The 17608-nt window shown below is 40.1% G+C and overlaps 1 long non-coding RNA gene across 1 annotated transcript in view; it reads left to right on the top strand.

Moving 5' to 3' along the window:
* LOC139621806 (uncharacterized) overlaps window positions 1–5687 on the top strand; it is a 47944-nt gene extending 42257 nt beyond the window's left edge. The window contains exon 3 of the long non-coding RNA XR_011691087.1: window positions 1879–5687. This is a non-coding gene — a long non-coding RNA (uncharacterized lncRNA). The remainder of the gene's footprint in view (window positions 1–1878) is intronic.
* Window positions 5688–17608: the final 11921 nt, after the last annotated feature.

Genomic DNA, 17608 nt, shown 5'->3' with positions numbered 1-17608 from the left:
TGAGATTTCATTTGTTTCTGTACAGACAGTGTGACACTGTCATTGTCTAATGTCACTGTGAAACACAGATGTCAGCGCTATATGAGCCTGATTGCTGCTGATTTTTTCACAGCATCATTTGGACCCAAGTGAGTCAGTTCATCACTATGATTATCTTAATGCTTGCTGGTTTAACCTACAGGAACAGGAAGGCCCAGTGCGCAGTTCTGTGTAATGCTGATGCTGGTGGTGAAAAGATCCTATAATATGATCTTCGATTGATGGGCATGGATTTTATGGGAAAAATAATACAGTATATTAAGTGGTCAAAACATGTGTGATGTGTTTGATCTTTGCTTTTTCAAAATATAGCGATACCTTGAAATCAGGTGGATTAATGGACTTTTAAACCATCTGGTAGAGAACATTTATGAGCTGTGATATCTTTTTGAGAAATGAGTTACTGAACTCAACCTGACTGAGTCATCTCTAGCTCTCTGTTAAAGTACCCCAAAAAATCTCCAGGGTGCACTCTACTTTCAAAACATTTCTTCCTCTGTGACAAAGCGATCATTCTTGGCATGTGGCCTGTTCAAGGTGGAGTTTAATATGAGATGTATATATTTTGACGCAGTTTGGGGTTCAGATGGTTTTCTTCTTAACCGAATGACTTTGTGTTATTTATATACGTAAATGGGAATGGTAGTATTGGTCCAAAATGATGAAAAAATTTTATCATCAAGATTGATGCAGTGTTTTCACTATTTTCAGGGCTTTATCAAAACATATATAACTTCATGCAGGCAGGCAAAGATAACCATGCATCCATTATCTATACCGCTTATTCATGAAGGGGTAATACAATCCCAGCTGGGCGAGGGCGGGTATACCTTGGACAGGACGCCAGTCTATCACAGGGCTGACATATAGACACAAGCAACCATTCACTCTCACACATGAGCAATTTAGAATCACCAATTAACTCAGTGTGCATGTCTTGGGACTGTGGGGGGAAGCTGGAGCACCTGCAGGGAACCCACGCACACATGGAAAGAACATACAAACTCCACACAGAGAGGCCCCAGGCTTGGGATTCAAACCCCAGAACCTTCTTGCTGTGAGGCGACGGTGCTAACTACTGAACCACCGTGCCACCCTGCAAAGATAACCAGCCACAGGAGAATGGGGACGGCTGAGCTTAAATCCAGTCTGGATGCACTGGCCAGGTGCACGCAGTTTCACTAATGCAAACTCCACCTACCAGGACCTGAGGAGAGAAAAAACACAAGCAGCAGCCAAGGACAGGACAACCCCAGAGGCCACGGCAGAGCCAGAGGGTCGTCACTATATCAATGTGGTTTTCAGATGATGTTTAGATGTTTTCCATGTAGATACAATTGGGTAAATCCAGGCTGATACTGGTGATAGTGCTAATAATGATTCAACAAATTTAAGCTCAAGAACAATTGTGGACATTGACAGACCTTGTTCTGATAACTGAGGCCATTAAACAACAGGGATTTACATCAAAAAATAAGTCAAAATACTTCACAGAATGGCTGAATAGTTAAGGATTACAAGTCTAGAAAACAATTTTCTCTGTGCTTATCCCATAAACTCTTTAGGATTGATGTCATCTCTGTAGAGTTTTACACTTTCCTCCTAGTCAGGGCAAAAAAAACCTCACCTGATCTGGTGTCTGTGTCACCGCCGGTCAAATGTTTGAGTTATTTTTGTAGCTAAATGTTGCAGTTTAACAGGCCGTTTTGCCATCTCGCTTTACAGAAAGTGGTGAACTGTGAACAGATGTACATCTTCAGAAATGAAAAAAACAAACAACAAAAAAAAAACAGTGTTTTTGAGTCACAGCATTAAAAATACTCCTGTGCCCTCTGATAGCTGCAGTCAGATGGATATACGCAGAGAGGAGACACGGGAAGAAGACAGAGGACCTGAAATAGCCTCCTGAAATAGCCTGAAGCATCCAGGGAAAGAGACCTGCCTCCGCCTGCTGTTAATTCTCTCTGTCCTTGAATGTGCGTGGTCATGTGAGAGTTTATAGAAATAGATGTGTGTGTGTGTGTGTGTTTACTCTCTCCCACAACCACTGTTCCTTCCATTTTTCCCTCCTCTCCTCTGATTTGATTTAAATAAAAGCCACCCAGTTAAATTGAAGTGTCAGGGTGAAAATCCGAAATGTGTTTAAGTGAAACAGGATTTTTATGAGTAAACATTTCATTCCTGTACACTCTCACTCATGTTTATTCATTTATGGCGACGCTGTGAAGTGATGTTTCGTTTTGGTTGCTTGCACTATTCATTAGCTTGTGTATTGCCCGAGGTGTAGCCACTTATAATGGTTGTGGAGCTGTGTCGGCAGCTATGTTATTGACAGAACCATATGGATTTCATTTCATATTCATCACGCTAACCCCAGAGAAAAAGATCCGCAAGAGCGTGTCTTTGTGTGGTGGTGAGACAAAGTAGGGCTTCCATGAGAGACGGTGAAAAGAGAACGAATGTGAAACAATAGGAGAGCAAATCTGTGTGTGTCTGTCTATGTGTGTGTGTGTGTGTGTGTGTGTGTGTGTGCGCGCGCACGCCTTGGATCTCAATTCCATCCTATCTATTTTGGGGGGGGGGGGATTGTTTTAGAGACAGTGCCATTTCTGGATGCCATCATCACTCAAGCTGCCCAAGGTCTCAGCCGTGAGATGTTGCCATACATCAAGGTATTGTTGATCAATATTGATTGATCTGTGCAACTTGAGGGAATATCAGTGCCCATCTCTGCCTCGCACACCGTTCAGTTTATGTAATTAATATGGAAGACAAGTAGTAACTCAGCCATAACTTTTTAACCTTGCAGAAAGCCTCAATAAATCACATGCACAATCAATACATCGGATGAATCGAGCTGGCAGGTTGCTGCGGTCCCGCTCTGAGCTGTGTGGGAACAAGCTAACATTTTCCCTCATACACTGGATGTAAATTAAGTCCAGTATCTCCACAGGTCACCTGATACTCTCTTAACATCCTTTTCTTTGCCATGTTTGTGTAAAACGCTGAGGCCAGACATGCTTTTCTGCAGGGATTTGGTGTGTGGAGGAATGTGATGGAGGTTGTTCGAGGTTTGAGGTTTTGCTCCTTCTCCAGCTTAACCAAAACCCATTGGATCTGCTCTTAAAGGATAATAACAGTTATTTTCAAACTTTGTTTTTTTATTTTTCTTGGTTTGGCCATCGTGCCAATCAGTTATGATGAGAACTGTGTCAGTTGTTTCACTGTAGAGTTACAAAATGTTCTCCAACATAACACAACATCATCCAATGTCCCTCAGTTCAGTAACACTACACTGCAGTTAGACCTGTCTGCATCTTGTCTATGGAAAATTTGTATATTGTGACTTTATTACATGTTTTTCCACATCATTCCTTATCAATATTCCTATCATAAGGAATCATAACATGGCAGTGTGTGTATGCATGTTACAGTGTTGATATTTTTGATAATCGTGTGGCTACAGATATGTTATGATTTGAACAAGCAGTGTCAGTGTTGGGTGTGTGTTTAAAGGGCCACTCCACCAATTTTACATTAAAAAGTCACTCAGCATCAAAACACTTGTACAATATCTTCTGTGACTCTGGAGGAAACTTTGTCAAGTCAGGTAAATGATGATGTCATACTGTTGTTTTTAGCAGAAAGCCTGCATGGAGCTCTGAGGGTTAAAACACATTTACCAATAGGTTGTATTATTATCTCATTAATACCATCTGCAATTGGACCTCTTAATTATTCATAGGTCATTCTTTACATTATTTTTGTTAGATTGTTTCTATTATTAATTTATCATATACTTTTTGAGCTTATAGTCTTTTTGTTTTCAGCTTTTTTTCTCCTATTTATATTATGTGTATTTATTGACCTGGCTGCACAACACAAATCTGCTGCACAAAGGCAAAACTATATATAATATGTTCAAAACTGAGTTATAACCTGTATCTGACTCTCTGACACCTGTTTTACTAAATAAAAAATATCATGCCTTAGAAATGATTAATTTAAGCTTTTAAATATAAAATAAAGAATAAAAGCTTTTGACGGTTGCAGTAACTACCATATGGACAAACGCACCGAATGCTGTGGCTGTGAAATCACTGTCTTTGCGTTGCTGCCCAGGCTGCAGTCACTGCTCTCTGGCTGAGCTGCTAAAGGTAGCTAGCTTCGCATATCTCTCTACCTGCCATCTCAGTTTTTAACTAACAAATTTGGTGAGCAACTTTTAAAGCACATATAAATATATTTAGCTATTGTAAATTAATGTATTGATTTCAATAGAAAAATATTGATAATATTCTAATAGACTTGATTCCTTTCCTCTATTCACTGTGAATAATAATCAAATTAAAGTTAATTTTCTTACCCAGTTGAATGGACCAGATAAAAAAACTGTGAGGACATGTTTTGTTGGTAGATTCTTGGCAGAGTGCAGTATCTGCATCCTGTAGGTATTGTGGGGGATCTGTGGCAGGGATTATTCAGAATAAAAAAAAATCTGTCTAAAAAGACTATTTGTCTATTTGACAGCTGACCAGCCTGAAAACTTTAAACCTTTTTCTTCTCAGGTTATTGCTGCACTCTGCCTTTGTAGGACACGGCTGCAGTTACATGAATAAATAAAGATGTACTGTATTCGGCTGAACTGAATTATGGGAAATGTATTGATCCAGTGCTTTTTTTTTTTCTTGAGGTTGACCCAGCCTAGGACCTCTGCTGCATCCATTTTTACCATTTTTTTAAACTCTTGTCTTCGTTGAGTCCCACGACTTTATGGAAAAGCAATATTACATTTCTGGAGTTCCCTCTTATTACACAGGAGCTTCACATTGTGTTTACAGCTTGTTTGTTGGAAGGTCTTCAAATCTGATCAACCACACCCACACATTTTTGTCTGCTGTGTAACAGCGAGGCCAGTGAGTCTGTGGCCGACTGAGTGACTGAGTGAAGTTACATAATTAATCAACAATTTCTATTACATCATCAGGTGGGGTGTTCACAGACAGATTTACCAATTTAGGGTCTTTGTCACGAGATTAACTGATTTTTGAGTCCCCTTTGGTGAGTTTTATCTAAAAAGCACATAGCGACAAAGCTAACAACTGTAAGGACAAACCTTAGCTAAGGGTTGCTAGTATTGCACCATGAGCACAAGGTCCGGCTTCCTCTCTGCAGGCACGCCTCTCTTCACCTCTCATTCAGTTGACCTGATGGCAGATGACGTGAATGATCTTCGGACCTTCTCTCTGAGCGATCACCTTACAAGTCAATGCAGCAGAAATCACTACACTACAGCTGTAATTTTGGCTATTGTCAGACGACGTTGTGGTAATAAAATCGGGATTTTAGCAGCAGCTTGTAAATGACTTTGAAGTTAACATGTAGTCTTAATGGGCTGTGTTTCAGTCACTGTTTCAAACTTGTTCTGTTGTCTGACAACAGAAACAGAAAAACATGTGAACCAGACCAGCTTTATTGGGAATTTGGCTGTATTAAAATACTGTATATAGGAGAACAGAACAGGAGAGAAGCAAACAGATAAAGGGCTGAAACTAGTTTAAGCTATGTAGTGCAAATATATATTTGTATATATAAATATACAGTACCAGTGAAAAGTCTGGACACACTTTCCCATTGAGGTGTATGAGAAAATGTGTCCAAACTTTTGACTGGTACTGTATATTTGTAAGAAAAATACAGAAAAACACTTCTGAATCCAGTTTTCAGGGGCTTTGAAGTAACTGAAAATTATTATATAGCATGTTGTCTTGATTTACATTTTCATTTACATTTTTTCCATTAGGAGTGTTGAAAAACTCTTTATTTGTGATGGTAATGTTACCTGTTTTATCAGGGTCAAGTGATGAGATTTAGCTTTCATGTTATTGTGCAGTCAGGATAATAATTAGCAGTAATTCTTCTGTAGATTTTATGTAGCCTAACACAAACCGTGCACGGCTGAGTGACTCTAAATATGAATGGATTCCGTCTGATACAATTCCAACAACACCTGTTCAGCTGCTGAATCAGCCCACTCCCAGCAGTCATTACTTCTGCATGCATTTCAGACTAATTCCATCACACACACACACACACACACACACACACACACACACACACACACACACACACACACACACACACACACACACACACACACCAGAGTGCTCTGCTCTTTTCTGCCTGCTCAGTCTGCTTTAATCATTTTCTTCACTAAATATATATATTTTAACTTGTCCTGGATTGTTTTTTATTACAGATGTGGTCGTTATTTCTCTCTGCACTTGGAAAATTGATGCATAATTGTTTATTTCATTTAGACTGTGGTGTCCACTTATAATTGCATCTGTTCATAAAGTCCTCTTTTCATATGGCAAACGGTGGAAGAAATAAATTACATTCTCCTTTTTTCTGGATGAGTGCAATTTCTTTGTGCTATAACATTTTAGGTCAGGAAATGTTCTCATTTTTATGCATGTTTTACTTACTCACATTTAAGATGTCATCCGTTGGACCAAACAATGCAATGTTGTGTCCTGTCCAAAGCATGGGGTGGGGGCTGGAGCCAATCCCAGCCGACACTGGGCGAGGGCTGGAATATTTTCACTAATTCTCATATAGATTGAACTTTTGTTTTACCCAACTTAAAACAGGCTTACTTACCTCATTGTTGAAGGTTGTTGGGGGCCTTGGGGAGAGTGAGGAAAAGACCTGCAGACACAGCTCAGGGCTGAAAAAGCACACCCATTTTTTTGTAGACACTGGTGTTGAATAGCAGTCAAATATAGGGCAGTGTAGCACAGAGCTCTTTATAGTAAAGCTGCAAAAAGTACAGGCAAAATGTGGGAGGGGGGGCCTGTGCCCAGCTTGCCCTTGTGCTGCCCATCGCTGCCTGGATGGGCAGCACAAGAACCACAACCACCAACAAGTTTGTTGGTTATATATATGCAGAAAATATGATGCTACAGTAACAGTGCAAGTCTCATAATGATGTCTTTTGCATAATGCTGTAAACAAACACTGGAGACCACTTGTGTATGCTTAAACATTAAATGTACTGCATTTGCATCTCTAAGTAATGATTTGACATCGTTGTGTGTCATATCCTCGTCAGCCCCATTCAGTCATTATTTGTTTCTGTACTATCAGACTTTTCATTCATTCAGCATCTCTGCACTCACCTCTGAGCACATTCTACCTCAAACATCAATGGGCAACAGAGTGAATCCATGTAACTAAACATAAGTATATTTATTTTGATTTGAATTAATATTCATTCTGTTGGAGTTACACTGAAGTTATATTTCATTATCAGAGAACCAAGCAACATAGATAGATAGATAGATAGATACTATCCCAAGGGAACTTCAGGTACCCAGTTACTTACACAATACATATAAAAATATCTATTAATGTAGTGAAGACACAAAGTGGGAATTTAAGATTAACATTAACATTAAGATTTTTTTAAATTATTTTTTTTATTTGAATGACAATATTTTTAACGTAACCAGTACATCTACAGTTGATTATTATTGTTGAATGTATGGATATATCCTTTTTCTTGCAAGAATCTGGCTTTGTAACCCATATCATACAAATAAGACTGAAATATAATATAACAGAAGATGAACTGACAGCATGATGCAAGGGAACCTTTGATGATGCTGCAGATATTGCAAATACAAGCTAAGAAAGAGAAAAAGTCTAACCAGTGTCTTTTATCTGGCTTGTGCTCTTCTGAAACTGTCAGATAGGTACAAGCTGAGTCAAGCACTCTAACGTTTGGTGTAGGCAGCAGGAATATTATTGGTTTTACTTTAAGTGAAGAAAACAGGAAAATAAACAACAGCCTGGAACAAGAACATCAACATGTACAAGGATATTTTCCAGAAATCAATGTGAAACCCACTGGACTGTGAATCAACCAGTTGGCTTATTGCACTTCAATATGAAGATCCTCTTGTTCAGTAGCTACCACAACAACCAGCGTTATTTGCATTTATGGATTTTCTCCTAACACAGTGTACCAGTGTGTCATGTTCTCACTGGGGGTAAAACACTATTCATAGTCTCAATGTATCTTTAATACCGTGCATGGCACAATGGGAGCCATTTACAGACAACATGGTCGAGCTGATGCACAAAAATCCAGACTAGTGCACTGAAAGACAAAAAGGGTCATATATAATGTTTTATACTTAATGTGTATGGTAAAGAATAAGTGCGAGGTAAGTCATGCTACTTTGAGTTGTAATATTTTCTTCTTACTGGTTCGGATTTAAAAAATGTATAATATATAAAAAAAATGACAGTAATATTAAATATGGTCATAATAATGATAATATTATCAATTCCAGTCTTTCTATGTACAGTATGTGAATTCCTACTGGGTTGTTTTGCAGAATTGGAGCAGCATTTGCACCAGCAAAGACATGACAACCAATGAAAAAATAAATAAATAAAAATAAATAAATAGCCCGGAATGAGCAAATCTACATCAAGGCATTTGCCAGAAATCAATGCAGCACCCACTTGGCTGTTCATGTACCAATGAGCTTGTTGAGCTATAATATGAAGTTCCTTGTGTCCTGCAGCCACCACAGTGCGTGCAAGACACCATTTGCATTTATGGATTTTCTTCTAGCACTGTGTATCTGTGTGTCATGCTCTTGCTTGGGGGGAAATGGGATCTCTATTCATAGTCTTTATCCATCTCATCTCCACCACAGTCTTGACTGAGGGCCTTTGGAATCGGTCCCACTCACACAGAAACAATTTACTATGGTCGGGCTGGACTGTCAGGTTGGGGCAGGGCACACAGGTGCTTGTTCATGACTTTGTGGACATAATGAATTCAAGAAGAAGTGATGACGGTGGGGGTGTCATTGAGCGTGACTGTGAGGGTAATACGTGACTTTAAGTGTAAATATGACATCATTATAATAGTTTTGGGGAATTCAGCTGTTTCTGGTTTAGCCCTGTACCTGCTCGACTGCTTGGTAGGATAATGCCGTACTTTACACGAGAAGATGTGAAACTTGTAATTTATATGTGATTAGTCATGTTTTGTGACATTTAGCAGATAATTCAGGCTTAATGAGGGACAAATCATTTAGAGCCCAGCATGTAGTTACTCACACATGTAGTGTTCTGTTTTCAAGTAGCTTTTAATTATCTTGTAGAGTTAATCTTGAATTACTTGGCTAATTGGCAGTCACGATTTTCCCTTTATTTATTCATAACTATACCATGGCCACCGAGAATCCTTGATTTTGACAGGTGTTTATTTGTACTTCTAAATTAATGCACCAGTATTAAACTGTGGGCAAGGATAAGAGTGCAAACAGTGAGGCTTCGCTCACGAGCTTGGAGCTACGGTTGTTCATGTAACCGTAGAAAACCGAAAATTAGATACATTTCAAACATGTTAAAGTGAGTCTGCGTGTGCTGTGATTGTAGTCACTGCGATGTTGTCAGCCGGTGTGCAACCCATCATGGTCATGAAATGTATAACTGGTCAAGTTTAATGCCTTGTGCAAGATGATAAGATGTTTAATCTTAGGTGTAGTTCCGTGTTGGCAAAATACCCATGTTAGCAAATTTCTGGGGCTAAAGAAATTCTAATCAAACCTTTTATTTGTCAATGTGCAAAACATTCTGGGGGCAGCTTTAACTAGCACTAACGCCTACATTTGTCATTTGAAATTAACACTGCCTCTGTATGTAACCTGCCTCAAATACAACTTAGCTCCATGGTTAAAGGCGGTATTTGTAAGTTTTGCTATTACTACATAGCGTTAGCATTAACAGCTGTTTACTTACCAGTTTAGAAGAAATGTCGTGAGTTCAGCATCAAATTTCATTACACTACCAACGGCTGTCTCCAGCAGTGGAAAGCAACGCCAATGCTTACTCTTATCTCTATAATGTCTTTTCTTCTACTAAAGTGAGCACGGTAACCAGCCAGCCGCTTTCCGATAGTGGCTCACTGTAGCCTCAAATCTGACCTGAAGATGTACCACTGCTCAGAGGGCGTATCATAACCCTGTGCTTGTAAACGCAATGATGGCCGAAGCCCTTGTCAAGCAACTACCACCACCTGCTCCTGGCAAGAAACAATGTTTGCTGGCAAAACTTACAAAGAGCTCCTTTAACATCTCCTCTGCCAGCAGGTTTTCTGTACTTTGCCAGCGATTGTTTTTGAGGAAAAAGAGCATCTGAAACATGGCTGTACAACTGTAAAACAGAGTGGAGATTTGTTTTTGTTTTTCAGTAAGACACGGTGGTGAGTGGAGATCAGTTAATCGTGTCTTGGTTAGGAATGAATCTCCCAATGAACCTTTTATATTTTAAACACCATTTCACTTTTGCTCTTATGCTGTTTATCTCATTTTCAGGTTGTAGCTACAGGTGGTGAATGTGTATCAGCAAAAACTGTAGTCTGTGCCTTCTAAGCCAGAATGTAAAATTACTAAAAGAAGTAAGTATTTAAGTATTAGTCATTTCTAATCTCATAAAAGTTAAAAGCTGAACTATGACTTGAGTTGAAAGGATTTGAATTCAATAAGCAGATTCAATACTATAAAGATTTTACAAAATAATATAAAACTCCAACCAGCAGGTACTCAGGGTTTGACTGCCTATTTTAAAGTCTTCAAAAATGAAAAAAAGACCTGAACTTAGCATCAATAACATCTGCCTCACAGGTACATCACTAATTTTCTTTCACCCAGTCCATGTCATATTTTCACCGTTGAGTTGCTGATACTGATCCCCTGCACATCCCCCACCACAACAGCACATCAAAACCAGCAGTTGTCAGGGGAAAACAAGGACGGCATGATGGCTGGGTGAACAGCAAGCTAGTTTACTGAAACTGTTTTTAGGTCAGAAACAATTAATAAAGCAGCAAAATACAGGAAAACACAAGCCCCCATTCATCTTGCAGCTATTTGACTCCATTCAAGCATTATCTATACCGCTTACACATATAGGGTTGTGTGTTGGGGAAGGGGGGCTTGAGCCAATCCCAGTCACCAAATAGTCACCAAATGCATGTCTTTGGACTGTGGGAGGAAGCCAGAGTACCCAGAGGGAACCCACCATGCAAACTTTTGGTTTGAATCCAGAACCCTTTTTGCAGTGAGGTGACAGTGCCAACCACTGCACCACTGTGCCGCCCTATTTTCCTCCAGAATTTCTTAAAAATAAAAAGTGACAGGACTGGTTGTATAGGTGGAATATTTCTGTACCTGATAACTCTCTTCTATGTTTTCATGCTTTCTGCACAAGGTAAACATTTGAGGTAAATAGGCGGAGTTCAGAGTATGAAACGACCCCTGGCAACAAATGTTTAATGGATGTGTACAGATGTGCCTTTTAACATGGATAAGATGTGAATCACTGCTTGATGCATTGATGCATCCCGTGAGGTGTGAACTTTGCAGATTTAGAAGGTGTGGAAGAGGCTGTAATTTCATGCAATTATTCAGCACAGGTGAGTGTCTCTTGCAGCAATAGGAGAGGTGGAAGAAAGTGTCCTTGACCAAATTGGTGTCAGGTTTTAATTTGACTCTGCAGCGCACTTTACTTCTGAAGTGCATTTGTGACAAATTGCAGAGTGCAGCATTTGGAATCCATCAGAGATCTGCTAAAACAGGTGCTCTTCTCTTTTGGGTTTAAACTCTCCTCACATAGGGAAACTTGTCTGTGTATGAGCTGCGTGTGTGTATGTGTGGCTGTGTTATAGAGAGGAGACGGGGAGGTTCTCGTCAATGCAAATCACTCCCTGCCTGCCATCTAGCCCCAGCTGGCGTGATGCTCTGGCATATTGGCAAGTGAGGCGGGCGGGTCGATAAGGATTTTAACCGCATCTTAAAATGGGTAATGGTGGCCTTTATGTGTGTCATTGTCACTTACCCAAAAGTCACGGCTCCTAAGCGCCACCATCCATCACCTGCCTGCCTGCCACATGCCTCTTTCTGCCTAACTGATTCACTTAAGCTCTGTTTGTTTGTTTGCTCTCAAAGTCACTTTCATTTATGATCGAGCTGGGCATGGGCTGCAATTGCATGCAGGGCTGTACTGTGCAGAGATAGACAGACAGGGCTTGTTAACTTGCTCTGAAATTACTCACTCACACTAAAGCCTGTCATAACTGGATATTAAGCTTACGTGAGGCTACTTTTGCACATTTTCTTTATCACAAAAAGGTGAAACCCTGGTTTGTCTGTGGAGATAGCTCGCTTCAATCTCAATGTGCTCAATTTCTTCTTTTTTTTTGTGGAAGTGATAGCCTGCAGTAAATTTGAATTTATGAAAAGGGCCTCAACAGGACCGCTTCCCTAAGTAAATCAACTTTGACATGAAAAACTCATTTAACAGCTAAGGGAAATAAGTTAATACCTTATAGTGAGTCACAGGCACAAGCTCTATTGCTTGGGGCAGTTTTTACCACAAGTATTTTCAGATATTTCAATAATTTGTGCTCTGGAAGTATGAGGAGAAATGTCTAAATTAAAACTGTAGGGAGAGGGCGTTGGAAATAAATTCATGCTGCTGATCCCTGAATTGAAAAAATAAAGAAAGAAAAGTTGTTTGTGTTTGGGTACTTTCCTTCTAGGTGAGACCCAGCGTGCATTGTCAGTGCCAAACAGCTGCCCTTGAAAGACTGCAGAGTGTGCCTCACCTGTACGGAAGCAATTTCAGTAACAAATATATCTAAAGTTTTACACCATAATGGTTTGAACGGCAGTGACAAGCTCTGAAATGCAATTTTTAATGTGTGAAAATTTGGTGACACATCTCAACACTGAACATTCTCACCACACTTTAGTCCATTAATAACCAGTGTGAAGGTCCTCAGTTTTGTTTCATGTATGTTGGGTTAATAGACCATTTTATATTTGTGTCCTGTATTTATACATGACAACAGTGTCAAGACTGGGTCATAAAATACCTAATGGATATGTGAAGACACCCATTTCAAAAATGACATGTTTTAGATTTACTGTATTATTTGTGCCAGTGTGAGCTCTGTGTTTTCAGTCCATGTTGAGTTATAAAACGATGATATTAACAGTGTTGCTGTCATTAGCCAGTAGCATTAGCAATTCCTGGGCTAATATACATTTTAGCAATTAGCATTACTGATTACCATTTGCAATTAGTATTAGCAGTTTACAAGCTATTAGAGGTATTAATTAACATTTATTATGACATGGAGTCATTGAAGCATGTATGTATGTATTTGGATGTATTTGGATTGTCTTAATTCAAAACAGACAGATATTTAGCTTGGAGGGTTAGACCTCGTATTGTGAGGAATTAGCCTTCCTATTATCCAGCCAGTAGAAAATTTGCATTTAGCCTTCCAGGTCAGCCAGCAAATGCACTTAAATATGCGTATACATACACTTACTGGCCACTTTATTAGGTACACCTGTTCAACTGCTCGTTAACATGAATATCTAATCAGCCAATCACATGGCAGAGACTCAGTGCATTTAGGCATGTAGACATGGTCAAGACAACCTGCTGAAGTTCAAACAGACTGACTTTGAACGTGGCATGATTGTTGGTGTCAGACGGGCTGGTCTGAGTATTTCACAAACTGCTGATCTGCTGGGATTTTCCCGCACAACCATCTCCAGGGCTTACAGAGAACGGTCCAAAAAAGAGAAAATATCCAGTAAGCGGCGGTTCTCTGGGTGAAAATGCCTTGTTGATGCCAGAGGTCAGAGGAGAATGGCCATACTGCTTCGAGCTGATAGGAAGGCAACAGTAACTCAAATAACCACTTGTTACAACTAAGGTTTGCAGAAGAGCATCTCTGAAAGCACAACACGTCGAACCTTGAAGCAGATGGGCTACAGCAGCAGAGGACCACACTGGGGGCCACTCCTGTCAGCTACGAACAGGAAACTGAGGCTACAGTTCACATGGGCTCAACAAAACTGGACAATAGAAGATTGGGAAAATGTTGCCTGGTCTGATGAGTCTCAATTTCTGCTGCAACATTCAGATGGTACAGTCAAAGTTCAACAACATGAAAGCATGGATCCATCCTGCCTTGTATCAATGGTTCAGACTGGTAGTTGTGGTGTAAAGGTGTGGGGGATATTTTCTTGGCACACTTTGGGCACCTTAGTACCAACTGAAGTTCGTTTAAACGCCACAGCCTACCTGAGTATTGTTGCTGACCATGTCCATCCCTTTATGACCACAGTGTACCCATCTTCTGATGGCTGCTTCCAGCAGGATAATGCACCATTTCACAAAACTCATATCACTGTACTCAAATGGTCTCCAGTCACCAGATCTCAATCCAACAGCTTTGGGATGTGGTGGAACGGAAGATTCATATCATGGATGTGCAGCCGACAAATCTGCAGCATTGCGTGATGCTGTCATGTAAATATGGACCAAAATCTCTGAGGAATGTTTCCAGCACCCTGTTGAATCTATGCCACAAAGAACTAAGGCTGTTCTGAAGGCAAAAGGGGTCCAACCCAGTACTAGAAAGTTGTACCTAATAAAGTGGCCAGTGAATGTATGTTAATCAGTAAATGCTGTATGTTGCAGCTGTATATGTTTAATATGTTATGTTATATGTTTGTGTGCACTGTGCACATGAATGTTTTCTGCTGTTGTGTACAGGTTTTAAAGTGAAATCTTATGAGTTCTAAGTAGGTCTTTAGTCATTACTGCCCTGGGGGATGGCAGAGCTGATGCATATTAAAGCCAAAAAATGATAGTGTTGCTGACTGTTGCTGACCATTGTCATGAGAGGTAACCCCTGTAGCACCAGTGTTGCTCATTACAAGCCTGCCTGAAACTTGTAGTTATTCTTACCAGGCATCATTATTTGTTCAGAAATGAAGCCTTTTTTGGAGAGCGGTACCAGCCCTTGAATCACAATCAGAAGAAAAGGAAAGCAGATGTTGGGCAGCTGTGTATTGTCATTCAGGAAAATAAGGCCTCTATTAAAAATAGTCAGCATGAAATATTCTTCATTAAAGCCTCATTCCCAGTGTACCAGGAGGATGTTGGCAGAGCTGTTTCATCTTCATGTATATTTACAAAGCTTTGGCAAGTGTCCTACTCATTTCTGTGGCTAACTGGCGAAGATGTCGAGTTGCCCTGAGCAACTGCTAGAAGCTACAGAGAATGGCTGGCAGACTGAAATCGGGAAGAAATGCTCGTTAAGCTGAACTATGTTGTCATGGTTAATTAAATATCCACTCCATATTTGAAGTTTGTTTTTCTTCGCTGCTCCCTGTCTGACCTCTCTGTCATGAAGACGCCATGGAAATGAGCGGTGGACATCCAGGATCACTGCTGCCTTTCTCTGGTGAATGTGATTAACTGGCATTACCCTCAGCCTTCCCCAGGTCAGTCCTAACCCACAGAGGGGTGGGGTTGAAAACAAAAGTTCTGGCTTTCATCTCTGCACCGAATATTATGATTGAGAGCTGAAAGGCCTGCTTTGAACGAGCACACTGAACCTGAAAACAAAGAAAGGCCCTTCTCGTACTTCCAAACCACCCAGTGATTTTCAGGATATTAACAACTTGGCAAACATTGTCTAATTCAATTGTTTCTGAGCCAGTGTGAAGTGGAGGAGAAGAAAAGGAAAACAAGAGGAAAACAGAGGCATCACACTTGAATGGTGGAGGACGCAGTCACCTCGTGTCCAACCTGCTGGAGGAAAGGACTTCATTGAGTATTTTGTTTTCATCTAAGGCAGAACACTGTTAGAATCACTTGGTGAGTGTGTGTGTGTGTGTGTGTGTGTGTGTGTGTGTGCGCGCACATGAGAAAGCTTGTGTATAAGAGGGGGAATATCTGTGTGTGTGTGTGTGTGTGTGTGTGTTTCTCCGTACTTGTTACAAGGCACTCTCATTTACATATAGAGCACTGGGCCCTCAGGAGGTAAGTGGACTTTAACAGTGAGATAGCTCTGCTATTTATTGCTTTTCATGCTGCAGTGAATACCTGAGAGCCGCAACTTCTCAAACGTGGCAGTGAAATCCATATACAAATGACCAACAGCCATCACTGTTCTCCAGTAAGTGCCCCTGCACTCTCAAAGAGAAAGCCAGGAGGCTGTTAGACTCTCAGTTCAGTAATATCTATAAGCTGCTTTTTTGCTACGACATAGTCAACAGGATGCATTACACTACTGTATGTGGTGACATGTTGAAATGACATGCGGCAAAACTTGTCCTCCTAACTTTTTCTCCAAGTTAATGAAAACTTCTAAATTTGACAATCTATTTGATTTGATTCTCCCCCCTGCCACATTGACAGAGCAGCCCACCCACACAATAAACTAACGTCAAATTGTCAGCCTGTCAACACACACACACAAAAAAAAAGTCAGTTTGCATTTTCAGAGAATGATGACACAATCCATCAATGTCAGGCTAATCTGAATTGGAAATTATATTACAAAAACCTCAGAATAAACGTGTGTTTTTGTCCAGTCCACTCATCAACATGGAAGATTTATACCGATGTCATTATTCTAAACATAATCTTAGTTCTGCTGTGTGATTTAGTGGTGATTTATAGTTATTCCATTTACTTGTAAACCACAGCAGGGACTGTCAGAAAAGGACAGCCTAATATGCTAACAGCCAGTGTGGTGCTGATATGAAAATACAGCGAGGGAGCTTTGAGCTATGCAACAAAGTCATCTCACTCTGCAGCTGCAGCCGTCATCAGTGCTGATTACATGGAAACATTTACATCATCCCATAGAAAACCAGGATGATGCCAGTGGTTTAATCATCCCTCTCATGTCATCATTATTCATAGTATCATTAGCATTTTTTGAAATCAGGATTGGTTTGCTCATCTTTATCAACATCATCAGGACATATTTCCCAAACATGACCTGTGGAAAACTTACCAAACCCATTGTGCGTGAATTAATTCTCAAATAGAAGAAAGGAATCTGAGGACAGACAGAACTGATCCAAAACAGAGGATAATAAGAACTAATCCAAAATGAAGTTGACCTGAACGGAGGCATATAAGCATTACGCACTTCAAACTGACAGCAGCTGCAGTCAAAAAGACAAACAACACGTTTAAGCCTATAGTGAGTCGGCTTGGATCCACATACATACATGCATAAAAAGACCTGAGATCTATGGTAATACAATAGAACCATACCTGACCAATTTAGACAGATGATTTACTGGACCCAAGTCCAGTCCAGACCACAAGGTCCTCAGTTGGGTCTCTATCAAGACCCGGGTGGACAGGTGAAAACCTCTAACTGGTAGAAGCTAAAGTAATCACAAAATAGCAGCAAAATTATGTTAGCAAGACTAATTAAGTAATGTTTGCCAGTCAGTAAGCATTCACTTTCACAGCTTCTGCTAGCTAAATTTAAATTGGTAATTGGGGGTGTTAGTATACAAGTTAGCATCACTAGCATTATCCCAATTTGTGACCTCTGAACTCCATACATTACTGTGTGATGTCAACAACGCACCCTCACAAATCTCAGGGGAGAAATGGTAACTTTTTTTTCTTTTTTTTTAAATGTTGGACA

The sequence above is a fragment of the Trachinotus anak genome, unplaced genomic scaffold (assembly GCF_046630095.1).
Source record: "Trachinotus anak isolate AG129_WGS33_773 ecotype Australia unplaced genomic scaffold, CSIRO_AGI_Tana_v1 ptg000005l, whole genome shotgun sequence".
Taxonomy (NCBI): Eukaryota; Metazoa; Chordata; class Actinopteri; order Carangiformes; family Carangidae; genus Trachinotus; species Trachinotus anak.
This window is presented reverse-complemented; position numbering and strand designations above follow the sequence as displayed.